Source organism: Leopardus geoffroyi, chromosome A1 (genome assembly GCF_018350155.1).
Source record: "Leopardus geoffroyi isolate Oge1 chromosome A1, O.geoffroyi_Oge1_pat1.0, whole genome shotgun sequence".
Classification (NCBI taxonomy): domain Eukaryota; kingdom Metazoa; phylum Chordata; class Mammalia; order Carnivora; family Felidae; genus Leopardus; species Leopardus geoffroyi.
The window spans coordinates 82,324,300-82,337,359 of NC_059326.1; the positions used below are offsets into that span (position 1 = coordinate 82,324,300).

Here is a 13,060-nt window from a genome sequence, read left to right on the forward strand (position 1 = left end):
AGGCCCTTCTATAGGAGCCAGCTTCACCCACATCCTCTGTGCTTGCAGTGAGGACACTTGCTGCCTTTACAACCTCCCGTTAGGGCCACTAGGCGGCTCAGGTCACAATCTCAAGGTTCATGGGCTCAAGTCCTGCCTTGGGCTCTGTGCTGACAGCGCAGAGTTGGGATTTTCTTCTTTCCCTCTCTCTCAGCCCCTCCCCTGCTGGCTTGCTCTCGAAATACGAAAATAAACATTAAAAATAATAAAAAATATATAAACCTGTTAGAAGCTGTTCCTCACATTCAGGCCATGTCCGTGTCGTGTCTGCGTAGGCGTGGTCGCCACAGGAAACCATGCGGCTGCCGAGGCGCCCTGCCTCCCGGGCCCTGCAGAGTTCACCACGTGCTCGCTTCCTTCCCTGAGGCGCGAATGCTCTCGCAGAATCGCTACTTTGTGTGGTCTTTTTCTCGACCACGTTTCTGACTCATCCTGATGCGGAGTTTGATGCAGACATTCTCACTGCCCTGACTGTCCTTGCCGAGAAGACACTGCCAGTGTCACCTCCAGTTTCCCAACATTGTCCCGTGGAATAGTTTGGGAAACACTTAGCCAGGGAGGAGGCAGGGGTTCCTCATGCAAGGTGTTGGGGATCCTTGACTTTGGCAAGCAGACACAGAATTGCAGCTGTGCGTGCAGGTGCGTGCCCAGGTGTGTGCACAGGTGTACATGCAGGTGTGCGCCCAGGTGTGTGCCCAGGTGTGGGTGCAGGTGTTTATGCAGGTGTGGCACAGGTGTGTGCATGCAGGTGTGTGCCCAGGTGTGGGCTCAGGTGTGCATGCATGTGCTTCTCAAGCAGCCATGTCAGTGTTTACCTGGAGGCGGTCAGTCTTCATGAGTCACCTCCTCCACGGGAAGCCCCCGAACCACAGAAGATTCTCTGACAGCTTATCTGAGGTACTAGTTCCGAGGCAGGGGTAAAGTGGCCTAAGGAGCGACCTGAAAGCACGTGGCCTTGGAAGGGGGTCCTTGAGCCAAATCTGCGGTGTGTGTGGCTGCAGTGCAAACCCATCAAGACGTTACGCGGGGGCCTGTGTTGCCCAGTGGCTTCCGCAAGTTTAGGAGAACTGAGGACCGTGCAGCATGGCCCTGTCCAGACCGAGTCCAGACCCAGTCCAGATCGGTTGGGGATGGGGCCCAACGGCTAGTGTCTCTAACAAGCTGTCAGGTCATGTAGCAGCTGCTGTCGGTCCGGGAGCATGCGTGAGAGACAGCAGTCCAGCCCACGGTGCCCTCACTGGACCTTCGCTCACTGCACGTGTAACCCCAGATGGCGAAGATAGAAGTCTCTGAGCCAGGAACAGAGTTGGGAACAGCTATTGCTGCTGCACTGGGCTCCAAGGACCACTGAACAGCGTCTCCAAAAGAGACCTCTGGTGGAGAAGGCAGCCCCCGGGGCAGATTGCAGCCACGGGGGTGTGCACACCCAGCCAAGAAGGTGCTGTCGTGGGAACTTTGGTTCCATTTTATACATGCGTGTCATGCGTGTGTTGGCCAGAGAGTTTGAAGCTACTGGTGTAAGGAAGAGGGTTCAGGAGGGCAGAAAGTGGGTGCTTCCTGGGGCAGGGGGTGGCCATGGGGCCCCAGGAGCAGCTGGGGAAGCTCAGGAGACCCTGGCTTCCAGCACCTTCTGCCCCGACTGGACACCAGGTGGTCACCATGGTGACTGTCCAGAGCAGAGAGGGAGACTGGGTGCTTTTCAGGGAGTGCCCGCATGTCCCATCTGGACTAGGGTGCCAGGGCGCAATCTGCACACTGGGGGAAACACCAGGTGTCAATGCGAAGCCATGGAACTGGAGTCTGTTTTGAGTACCCAGGTTACTTCATGATTTATGAATAAAATAAAGTGAGATCTGGAGAAGTAACCCAAGAACTTAGCATCCTGCACTGGGGAGGTGCGGTGGGCATGGGGAGAGAAGAGAGCGTTTACGAACAAAGGGCTGCCTTACTTGAAAATGAGAAGTGTTTGAAAGGGGGGTGGTCACTTCAAGCGATGCGCAGAGACCTGGCGTGCCCATGGGAGTGTCCCGTGGGAGGCGCTTCTACTGCCGTGCGCTGCTAGCCCAAACACGCTTTCAGGGTGCCAGAGTTGCCTCAGCACGTCTCCCTCACATGGGGAGCTGGACAGTGTTTTGAGATGTGTTTCCTCACCTAGATTCCTTTCTTTCCCTCGAAATGGACTCCAGGGTCTCAGGATGGATCACAGTAGCCCGGAGGACAGAATCGGCCTGCGCGTCTTTCTGACATTGTACAAAAGCCAGGGCCCTTATGAGAATTCTTTTTGCCAAGAAGGGAAAAGGAAGGCAAATTTGCAAAATGAGGCAGAAGTGAGAGAGCAGGCGAGAAGGAGGCAGCTGGTGGGCCAGGGGACAGTGCACGGCACCCTCACAAAGGACCCCACGTCCCCGTGGAGTAATGACTCGGGACACTGGCCGTGACCTGCACACCGGGCAGAGAGGAGAAAACCCCAGGAACAAGAACACTCCCAGGAGTCTGGTGGATGGAAACGGCCTGAAGATAGGCCCACTGCAGGCAATGGACGCCGGGTCTCAGCCCCCGGCCCATGGGCCAGGGTTCCTGCCATTCTCAGGGACCGCGGGGTGCTGCCTGGAGAGCAGGGCGGTGCGGGCACTCCCTTCCCGGGGCCAGGCTCGCCTCCAAGTTCTTTTGGTAATTGCCGTTTTCCCGCCAAACCTTTACCTGAAATGTGAAAACTAGACATGAGTCGTAGAGAAAGGAATACGCGATGTAAACGGACGAAGATGGACACAACCTGGTAGGATCAGAGTGGGGCGCAATCAGAAATGACAGTTGGGTGACAGTTGGCAAGATGTCAGGCCTCACTCATGGTTTGAGGTGGTGAAGCCTGAGCCGGCCAGCTCTTACGTTGCTCTAATGGAGCTGTGCCTTCAGCGAGGCCACGCGCCCTCCATCAGCGAAGCTGGGACCCTGTCAGCCTTGGCACCAGCACTGGGAGCCAGAGTGAGGCCGCGGGGGGAGCGGGCCGGGCACGCTCCACTGGGGTCGTCACCTCCATCTGTGCCGCAGACTTAGTCCTGACCGCGCTCTGCATTGCCACCCGACCCCACAGACCTCCAGAAGTTTCCTGCCGCAGCACCACAAGAGCGAAATTTCATGGCTGCACGAAGGAGAGTGGACGACGCCCTTTTTCAGATTTCCAAGTCCACGCCTCTTCCACAGTCTTTTCCAGAATCTGAAGAAATGAGAGGGCCATCCGTGCGAGCTGACATTCTCCCTCCTCTCACAAAAGGAGAGCAGCAGGTGTGCGGAACATGAGTGTCTCTTCGGGTTTTGATCTCACACACTCCCATGACGTTTTGTGGGACCACAAACAACTCCGTGGCATCGCCATGCGTCTTGAGTGGCAGGCACCGAAAACCCACAGCTCCACTTCTTCTCCTGGGTATCTTTGACCCACTTAGCAGTTCCAAACTACCTGCATTTGCCATTTATGGCAGAGTCTAATTTCACGTTGCTTAATGCTGGTGGTTTTTGATTGTCTTCTGTACATATTCTGGTCCGACCCCCACAGCTGGACCAAATCCCCAAGAATTGAAACCCCCAGAGGGGGAGACAAGGCTGAGGGTGCCTCTCTTTGCCAGGCCACTGAGGTGACCGAGTATGCCTGTCCCTGTCCTAGGTTGAGGAATAGCATGGCAACTTCATTAGGCCGGGACCCTCGCTTCTCCCATCTGGTCGGCTCCAGCCTCGGCGCACTGCCCGGTGAACCTGCTGGGCTTGGCCCACGTCAGCTCGGCTCACGCCCAGAGGCTACATGCTGTGTCCGTTCCTGCCCCTGTCCTGCCACACCCTCCCACTGTAACAAGGGTTTTAAAAAATATAAGCCATTTAACCTAAAGGCACTGCCAGTGGCCACAGAACGGACCCTGGCAGCAGCCACATGCGTGGTGACACAGGAGAGAACACTTGTGCTCACACTCGTGCCAAGGAATAAATACGTGAGCACCCCCTCTTCCAGGAGGACCTCCACCAGCAGGTAGTGGGGGTGGGAAAGAGAAAGCCGCCACTGTTGGACACTAAACCAGAGGGGATAGTGTGAGCACGTGGCAGCATAGCCAACCCTGAGTCGTCTGGCCAGACAGACTCCCGTGTGTGGGAGAAATGTTTTCACCTTGCTGAGGGAGCCCACGCAGCAAGTGTCCTGCGTGGTCCGGCACCAACCATACTCGGGAGGCTGGTGGGCATTCCAGCTCCTGGGTACTGGCTGGCTTGCAGCCCTAATGTCGCCTCCTCCGTGCTTCTCATCCACATCTTCCGATTTACTTAAAGTCAGCAAACTCTTTCTCTTGCATGGGACAGTCTGTGTGGACGTGCAGACCAACCGCTAGGGCACAGACTGAGAACGGCCCTCTGTAGAGAAGTGTGCACGCCAGAGAGCATTGGGCTGTTCCCAGAGACATGCAACAGAATCCGTGGAGGGAACAGAGGAGCAGAAGCAGCTGGCTGGAGACCCAGATAGTGCCCCGTGTGACGGGGAACCCAGAGGGGTCTGTGCTGGAACATCAGAGCGGAGGCTGCCTGCTGGAGGGCAGGATGATGCCCCAAAGGTCTTGTGGGAAGGACTGTGTCCCCAGCTGGTCTAATCCAGTGACTGGTGTCCTATAAGAAGAGGGACATTTGAACAGAGACAGCGGGACCTACAAAGGGAAGAAGGCAAGCAGCAGAGAGGGGATGATGGGACACCACAGCCCACCGTCAGCCCCGGGGAGGCTGGAAGAGGCAGGAAGAACTCTCCCCTAGAGCTTGCAGAGGGATAGCTGGCCAGGGACGTCTCCATCTGGCACCCTGGCTGGCCTCTAGCCCTGGGAGGAACTAGATTTCTGTTGTTCTACGCTGCCTGGTTTGTGGTGCCTTGCTTCCGTGGTCCGGGGACACTGACACAGGCTTCTTGTGCCAGCTCAGGAATGAGGACTCGCTCTGGTGTGGCTGCAGGGCTTCGTGAGACACTGTGTAGCACGACCAGGGACAGCCCTTGGGCCGGTCACCTGCAGGCCCAGCTGGAGAAGCACCGCCCACCCCATGTGGGTCTGAGGCTGTGAGACCTGGCACCTGTGCTGCCCTGGGTGGGGCGGGGCTTAGGGCGGGGCGGGCCTTCCTGGTGAGGAGAGGGCCTCGGCCGGGGCGGGGCTTGGGAAGGGGGTGGGGCTTGGCCTGGCGTGGGCGGGGCTTCGCGGGGCGGAGCGAGGCCCCAGTAGGGGCCGGGCTTAGGGCTGAGCGGGACCTGGGATGGGGGAGGGACAGTGGCGGGGCCTCTAGAGGCGCGGGGCTTGGGACGGGGCTTCGGGTGAACGTGGCAGGGCTCGGATGGGGTCTGGGCCTCGAGCAGAGGCGGGGCCAGGGTGGGGTGGGGCGGGGCCGGATCCCGGCTGGGGGCGGGGCCGGGGTCAGGAGACCGGGGGACCCCAGGTCCCGGGGCCGGTGGGCCGGGCCTCCTTGGGGCCGCTCCGCGCGCCAGCCCCCCCAGACCAGAGCCCGCGGCAGCCGACCCGCAGGTGAGCGCAGGCGGGCGGACGGTGAGCGCGGTCGGCGCGCTGGTTCACCGGGTCCCCCCAGCTTGGCCAGGACGCCCCTATGCTTCTGCCGCCTTTTCCCCCTACCACCCCACGCAGGCGGTTTAGGAAAAGTTAGACCCAGTGACAGAGCCCAAAGTTGTGCGTTTCTGCAGGTCGAAGTGTGCGCGCGGGGAGGTAGGTACATGGGCGGTGGCGGACAAATGAGCAGGGAGACGCTGAACGTGAGTAGAATCAGAGGTGGACAGAGGACGGTGCGCGCCCGCGGATGGACAGGGATGGGTGACAGGTGGACGGCAGACGGCGGTCTGCGAGCACGCGGCCTGCGTACCTACTCCCAGCCGCTGACCTCTGGGCCCCTGCGCACCACTCACCGCGCGCACAGCACGCTTGCGGCTGACCCGGGGCTGGCTTGGGCTCGGACAGCCAGCACTGCGCCCAGGAACTCGCATTAGAGATTCTCACGTTCCTGGTTTTAGAGTGGGCCGTGTTGCGGCTGGTGGTCAGCGGCAGAGCCGGGGTGGGGGGGCGGGGCGGGGGGGATGGGGGGGGGTGGGGGGGCGGGGCGTCTGGGAGGCCGGGTCCTGGACTGTAGTGGGGTGTAGCTGGGTCTCCGTCCATCCGCTCGGCGGCCTGAGGCCGCAGGGGTGGGGCGGGCAGGTGGGCGGGGCCGCAGGAGCAGGAGGCTGGCTTGCGCCTCCGGTGCAAAGTTGTGATTCCTGCTGTATATAGACTGTCCCTTGCGGCGTGAATTAAACCTCTTGGAATTAAAAATGAAAATCATTAAACACTGGTTAGAAGCGAACGCGGCATGTGGCTTCACCAGAGTGGGTGTGGGAGGCAGGAAACAAGCCCAGCGCTCGCTCAGCGCAGGCGGAGACTCCCATGGTTCTCTTCTAGTGAGAACACATGACTAATAGCATCTTACTTTATTATTGTATTTGTGGATTTAAAAAGGCACCTCTATTTCCCTCAATGGCTTAATGCTGAGAGCACTTTTGGAAATCCCTGGGAGTTCTCTAAATGAACTTCAGTGATCTCTGCTCTAGGCCCATGCCAGGCAAGGGATTTTCATTTTGTTCCACAAGGTTTATGATAAAATGTGAGAGTTAAAAAGAAGAGGGAGGAGGAGCAAGGGGAGAGAGAAAAGCTATTACGAAATAGCAACACTCTGGACGGACCATCACGTTTCCACCTCATTTGCTCCTCCTTTAGCCAATGTGCTAGTGTAGGCTGCTGTGCAGGGTTCAGATACCTGCTGCTCGAATTCTGGTCCCTGGTCAGGGTTCAGGTTGGTCTAGAATTGAGGTCAGGGCTCTCGGCCCTCTCCAACACACGTCAGGATCTCTTACCTGCCACAGAAACAGCCACCATCAGTCACGTGTGGGAGGGTGGAAACACCAGTTGGGTCTGGGTCTGTAGCCAGGTCTGAAGGGACAGTTGCTGATGAGGGAGAGGGGCCTCCTGCTCACAGCCTGGGGCTCCAAGACCACTGTCAGCAGGCCTGGTTGGGGGGGGGCACCCCCACTCACCAGCCCTGCTGGGTCCAGGGACTCTAGTGGCATAATCTACCAGATGCGATGTGGACAGAGTGACACAGGGCAGATGAGTTAGAGGTTCCCTGAGAAACTGTTTTTACTGTCCTGCTGGGGGTTAGGTGGGTTAGCATTCACGTTGTTGTTGCCGCCTGGACCATTACAAATCGGAGAAAGGGAGAGAACACTGGGCTCTGCTTGGTTATGGGAGGTACCACCCCTCCCCCCAGCCCCACCTGACCTTGACCTGGTGCCCCAGCTCCACTCCCCAGCACAGCATCTCTCAGCACCAGCTGGAGTGGCCCCCGAAACGGGTCTGCTCTCCACTGGTTTCCAGTTTGGCTCCATTGTGGCCTTCTTTTCCTGCGTCCCCAGCAGGACAGGTCTCAGCTCTTTGAGCCAACAGCCCCCATGACACCCACACAGGCCCCCAGGTTCTGGGCTGCTCCACGGCGCAGGCTGGGGCTGGCCTGCAGAGGGCATTTCCTTTCTCCACTGCAGATTCCTCATCAGCCAAAGGAGCTCGTTAGAGGGGACAGTTGGGGAGTCTTCTCTCCTGTAAGGACACCAAAGAGGAACGGAGCACACGCTGGAGGCATGCAGTGTCGGCAGAGAGGAGTCTCACACCCTCGCGGGGCGGCAGCCGGCCGGGCAGCAGGTGGGCCTGGGGGCTGCTACCCCTCTGAGGCCAGAGCCTCGGATTCCTGCAAGCAAGCTCTGGATGCAGGCCTGTGGGTTTTGAACGTTGGCAATGTTCTTTGCTTTTTGTTTTGTTTTTCCTTCTTAATCTTGGATAGAGCCAACCGTCAGTTTCCAGCCTTCATACCAAGAGACGTTTTCTGGATTTTTAAAACTAAGATTTTGTTTTATATGTTTATATGGAAATACAGAAAATACCAAAAAAGGGAGACAGTTATTAAGGGAGTCACTGCTTAATAAAACCATATAAAGTAAGAAGGGAAACAGTCCCAAGGTCTCCTTCGAGTCTCTGGTCTGACGGAAGGATGGGGACCGAGGGAGAGAGCAGGGCCAACTTAGGCTGAAATGGTCCCAGAGGCCAGAGCGTGCAGGGCCGAGCGGGCGGAGGTCGGGTTAAAGTAGCAGAGATCTCTTGGGCGTTGGCCCTCAGGTGAGAGCCCAGGTTAGTCACGACCTTTGTCTCTGCAGCAGCCGCGCTGAGCTCTGCTTGACTCGTTCCATTTGTCCACGGAACATAATTACTAGTGTGACCTCACCCCGTCGAGGACAGACATCTCCCCAAGTAGCTGCTCCCCCGTGGTTGGTGCTTACCGCCCTCTTTACCCTTTCCCTTTTGTTTCCTCCCATACATCCTATGTACACGTGTGCTTTTAGTCTTTCTTGTTCTAAACTGCGTGAGCAGCATACGGTGTCATGTGTGTGCGTGAGGGACGCTCGACTTCACTCATTTTCACAGGTGTTTCTTACTCTGTTGTGGGGTACGCCTCACCGTTTATTGGGACTCCTGATGCTGGACATTTGAACCGTGTTTGGCTGTCAGTGTAAACACTGATGCTGAGCATGCCCCCCGGGACACACTGGGAAGTGGCATGGCTGGGCAGTAGCGTGTGGAGACGCTTCACCTAAGAAAATAACGCCAAATTATCCTCAAAAGTGATGGCATCAATTTGACACCCTACTTGCTGGCCCACAGACTTTCCAATACTTGCTCTCGTCAGACTTCATAAGATTTGCACATCAAATGAGAATACACTGATTTCTGTCTGCGGCTGGCCTTCATTGGCGTTTCCCTGACAGTTAACGAGACTGAGAATCAAATCCCATGTGCATGTACTGGCAAACTTATGATACTGTCTCTGCCAAACCGTGAGCAGAGCAGATCCTTCCCTTTACTTAATTCTTCTTTACTTTTTGTAGACTCGTGTGAAGAAGTCTTATGTATTTTTTTCGTTAGATTTATTCCTAGGTAGTTCACATTTTTTGATCTCTTGCTAAATGGCATTTTGAAAACCTTTTTATTGTAGTATCACATATGTACATAAAGGGTGAAAAGACCAGGAGTTCACAGCTTAATGAATTTTCACTGAACCTACACCCAGATCAGGAAGCACAACCTTATCAGCACCCAGAGCCCCTCTCCTGTCCCCCCATCCCCCGTGTCCTCTTGCTCACAAGTAACCACAGGCAACCTGGGTTCATTTGCTCGCTTGGTACTTTATAATAATGGACTCATACAAGATGCAGTCATTTGTGTCAGCTGACTTTTGATCAAAGCAGCATGAAGGATTGGACCCAACTCTCGCCTGTGGCCACAGACCTTCCTGCCAAGTGTGACTCCATCACAGCTTTCCTTTCCTTTCTACTGCAGGGGCACCCAGCAGGTGCCACCGGGGCCATCACCCACACTGCTCCTGTGAGCGTCGCATAGGATGCCTCCTGATGGACATGAACCCTCACCTTTCTTGGGTACATTCTGGGATTGCAGTTGCTGGATCACAGCACTTGTACGCTTGACTTCATTAGAAAATGCCGATCAGTTTTCCATAGAGAGTTTAACATTTCCTGCAGCAGGTATGACAGTTCCAGCTGGACCACATTTTGGCCAACAGTTATTATCAATCCCTTGGTTTTGGGTGTGAAATGGTACCCTACTGTGGTTTAATTTGCATTTTCCTCATTGCTAAAGAAGTTGTGAACATTTCACATGCTTCTTAGCCGTTTGGATTTCTTCTTTAACACAGTTAAACATAGTTCAAGTCTTTTGACAATTTTAACAGAGTTCTTTTTGTTTTACCTATTGATTTGGCATTGTTCTTTGTATATTCTGGATACGAGTTTTTTATTAGATCTACTGTTGGGGTGCCTGGGTGGCCTCGGTCGTTTAAGTGGCCAACTCTTAATTTCAGCTCAGGTCATGATCCCACGGTTCATGGTGTTGAGCCCTGTGTTGGGCTCTGCACTGGCAGCTGGCAGCGCAGAACCTGCTTAGGATTCTCTCTTTCTCTCTCTGCCCCTACCCCCGTCAGAATAAATAAATAAACTTAAAAAGAAAGATATATCGGGGCGCCTGGGTGGCTCAGTCGGTTGAGCGTCCGACTTCAGCTCAGGTCATGATCTCACGGTCCGTGAGTTCAAGCCCCACGTCAGGCTCTGGGCTGATGGCTCGGAACCTGGAGCCTGCTTCCGATTCTGTGTCTCCCTCTCTCTCTGACCCTTCCCCGTTCATGCTCTGTCTCTCTCTGTCTCAAAAATAAAAAAACTAAAAAAAAAAAAAAAAAAAAAAAAGAAAGATATATCTACTGTGAATATTTTCCCCAGTCTATAGATGTCTTTTAAACTTGCTTTTGATGAGTGAGAGTTTTAAATTTTGATAAAGAAAGAGAGAAAGAAAACAAGAAAGAAAGAAAGAAAGAAAGAAAGAAAGAAAGAAAGAAAGAAAGAAAAGAAAGAAAGAAACGAAGGAAGGAAGGTATAAAGATTGGTAAGAAAGAAATGAAGCTTTCTTTGTTTGCAGATTACATGATTGCCTATGTAGCAAATCTGAAATAGTTGCCAAAAAATTCTGGATTTAATAAGCAATTATAACAAGATTACAGGATACAAGGTCAGTATACAAAAGTCAATCACTTACCTCTATACCAGCAATGAACAAGTGGAGTTTGAAATAAAAAAACATAATATCAGTTACATTAGAACCCCAAAATGAAATACTTAGGTATACACTTAACAAAGTTCATGTGTAAGATCTGCATGAGAAAAACTATAAAACTCTGATGAAAGGTAATCAAAGAACTAAATAAATGGGGAGATAGTCCATGTTGATGAAACGGAATTCACAACGTCAGCATGTCAGTTTTCCCCAGCTGTCTCTATAAATTGAATGCAATCCCGATCAAAGTTCCAGAAAGTTTTTGTGTAGATATTGGCAAGCTGATTCTAACATTTATATGTACAGGCAAAAGACCCCATAGCCAATATACTATTAAGGGAGAAGAACAAAGTTTGAGGACTGGCAGTGTCCAACGTCAAGACCTACTGTAAAGCTACAGTAATCAAGACTGTGTGGTATTAGCAGAAGAATGGACAAATAGATCAATGGGACAGAATACAGAGCCCAGAAATAGACCCCATAAATATGTGCAGCAGATTAGCATAATGAAAAGATGATCCACATCACATGTCATTAGGGAATTATAAATTAAAACAAAGAAAAACAACAGTGAGATTCCAGGGCACACCTGTTGGAACAGCCAGAAGCCTGACGCTGACAACGGCCGTGCTGATGAGGACACAGGACTGTCATTCACTGCTGGCGGGAAAGGTGCAGCCGCTTTGGAGGATGGTTTGGCAGTCACAACACTAAACATACTCTCACCATACGCCCCAGCAACCATGCTCCTTGATATCGACCCAAATGGGATGAAAACATGTCCACACAATAATCTGCATGCGCATGTTTATAGCAGCTTTATTCATAATTGCAAAACCCTGGAAACAACTAAGACATCCTTCAGTAGATGAATGGATAAACAGATTGTGGTACACTGGAGGAAACTTACTTATTGCTAAGTGAAAGAAACCAGTCTGAAAGGCTACGTAGTATATAATTTCAAGTATGTGACATTCTAGAAAAGGCAAAACTGTAGACAATAAAAAGGCCGATGGTTGCTGAGAGTTAGTGGGCAGGAAAGACAGAAGCTGTTTAGGGCAGTATCAGTATGATTCTATAATGGTGGACACATGCCATACATTTGCCAAAACCATAGAATGTCCAACACCAAGAGTGAACCCCAACATAAACCGTGGATGTTGGGCGATCATGCTGTCAATGTAGGTTCACTCACTGATTATAGCAAAGGTACCACTCTGGTGCAGAATTTGGATAGTGGGAGGCTGCGTGCAGGTGCAGGGCAGAGGGTATCTGAGAACTTTCTGTACTTTGTGCTCAGTTTTGCTATGAACCTAAAACTGCTCTGAAAGTGAACTCTCCCCCCATCAAGTTTTTAATTTCTTCCAAAATAATGCTGAAATTTTGACTGAGATGACATTGAATCCATAGATTAGTTTGGAGAACACGGACAGCTTAACAATATTGAGTCGCCCAATCCCAGAATATAATGTATACCCAAAGTGTTGGGTCTACTTTATTTATTTTGTAATTTTTTTAATGTTTACTTATTTTTGACAGAGCATGCCTGTGGGGGGAGGGGCAGAGAGAGAGGGAGACACAGGATCAGAAGCAGGCTCCAGGCTCTGAGCGGTCAGCACAGAGCCCAATGCGGGGCTCAAACTCATGGACTGTTAGATCATGACCTGAGCCGAAGTCAGTCACTCAACCGACTGAGCCACCCAGGCGCCCGCTGTTGGGTCTACTTTAGATTTTTTAAAGCAGTGGGGCGCCTGGGTGGCGCAGTTGGTTAAGCATCCGACTTCAGCCAGGTCACGATCTCGCGGTCCGTGAGTTCGAGCCCCGCGTCAGGCTCTGGGCTGATGGCTCAGAGCCTGGAGCCTGTTTCCGATTCTGTGTCTCCCTCTCTCTCTGCCCCTCCCCCGTTCATGCTCTGTCTCTCTCTGTCCCAAAAATAAATAAACGTTGAAAAAAAAAATTTAAAGCAGTGTTTTATATATTTTTTTCCTATAGGACTTTGCACATCTAAATTAACTCCCAATAAATTGATATTTTTCATGCTATTTTAAACAATATTAAAAAAATTTTTCCAATAGTTTGTTATATAGAAACATTGATTTTATTGCATACATAGAGAGAATTGATTTTATTGCATATAGAGAGAATCTGCCACACTTACTAGTTAGTTCTAGTAGATTCCTGTGATGTTCCACATATGCAATCACATCTAAGAATAAAGACAGCTTAAGTTCTTCCTATTCAATATTTATGCCTCGTAATTTCTTTTTCTTGCCTTATTGCATTTGTTAGAACCTTCTGATTAATGT

General features: G+C 52.4%; 1 long non-coding RNA gene across 1 annotated transcript; it reads left to right on the top strand.

The window, feature by feature from the left end:
- The first annotated feature begins 5,281 nt into the window (after positions 1-5,281).
- Positions 5,282-9,977, top strand: LOC123600560. Its single transcript, XR_006713653.1, has 3 exons — positions 5,282-5,573; positions 7,628-7,784; positions 9,474-9,977. It is a non-coding gene; the product is annotated as an uncharacterized LOC123600560 (long non-coding RNA).
- Positions 9,978-13,060: the final 3,083 nt, after the last annotated feature.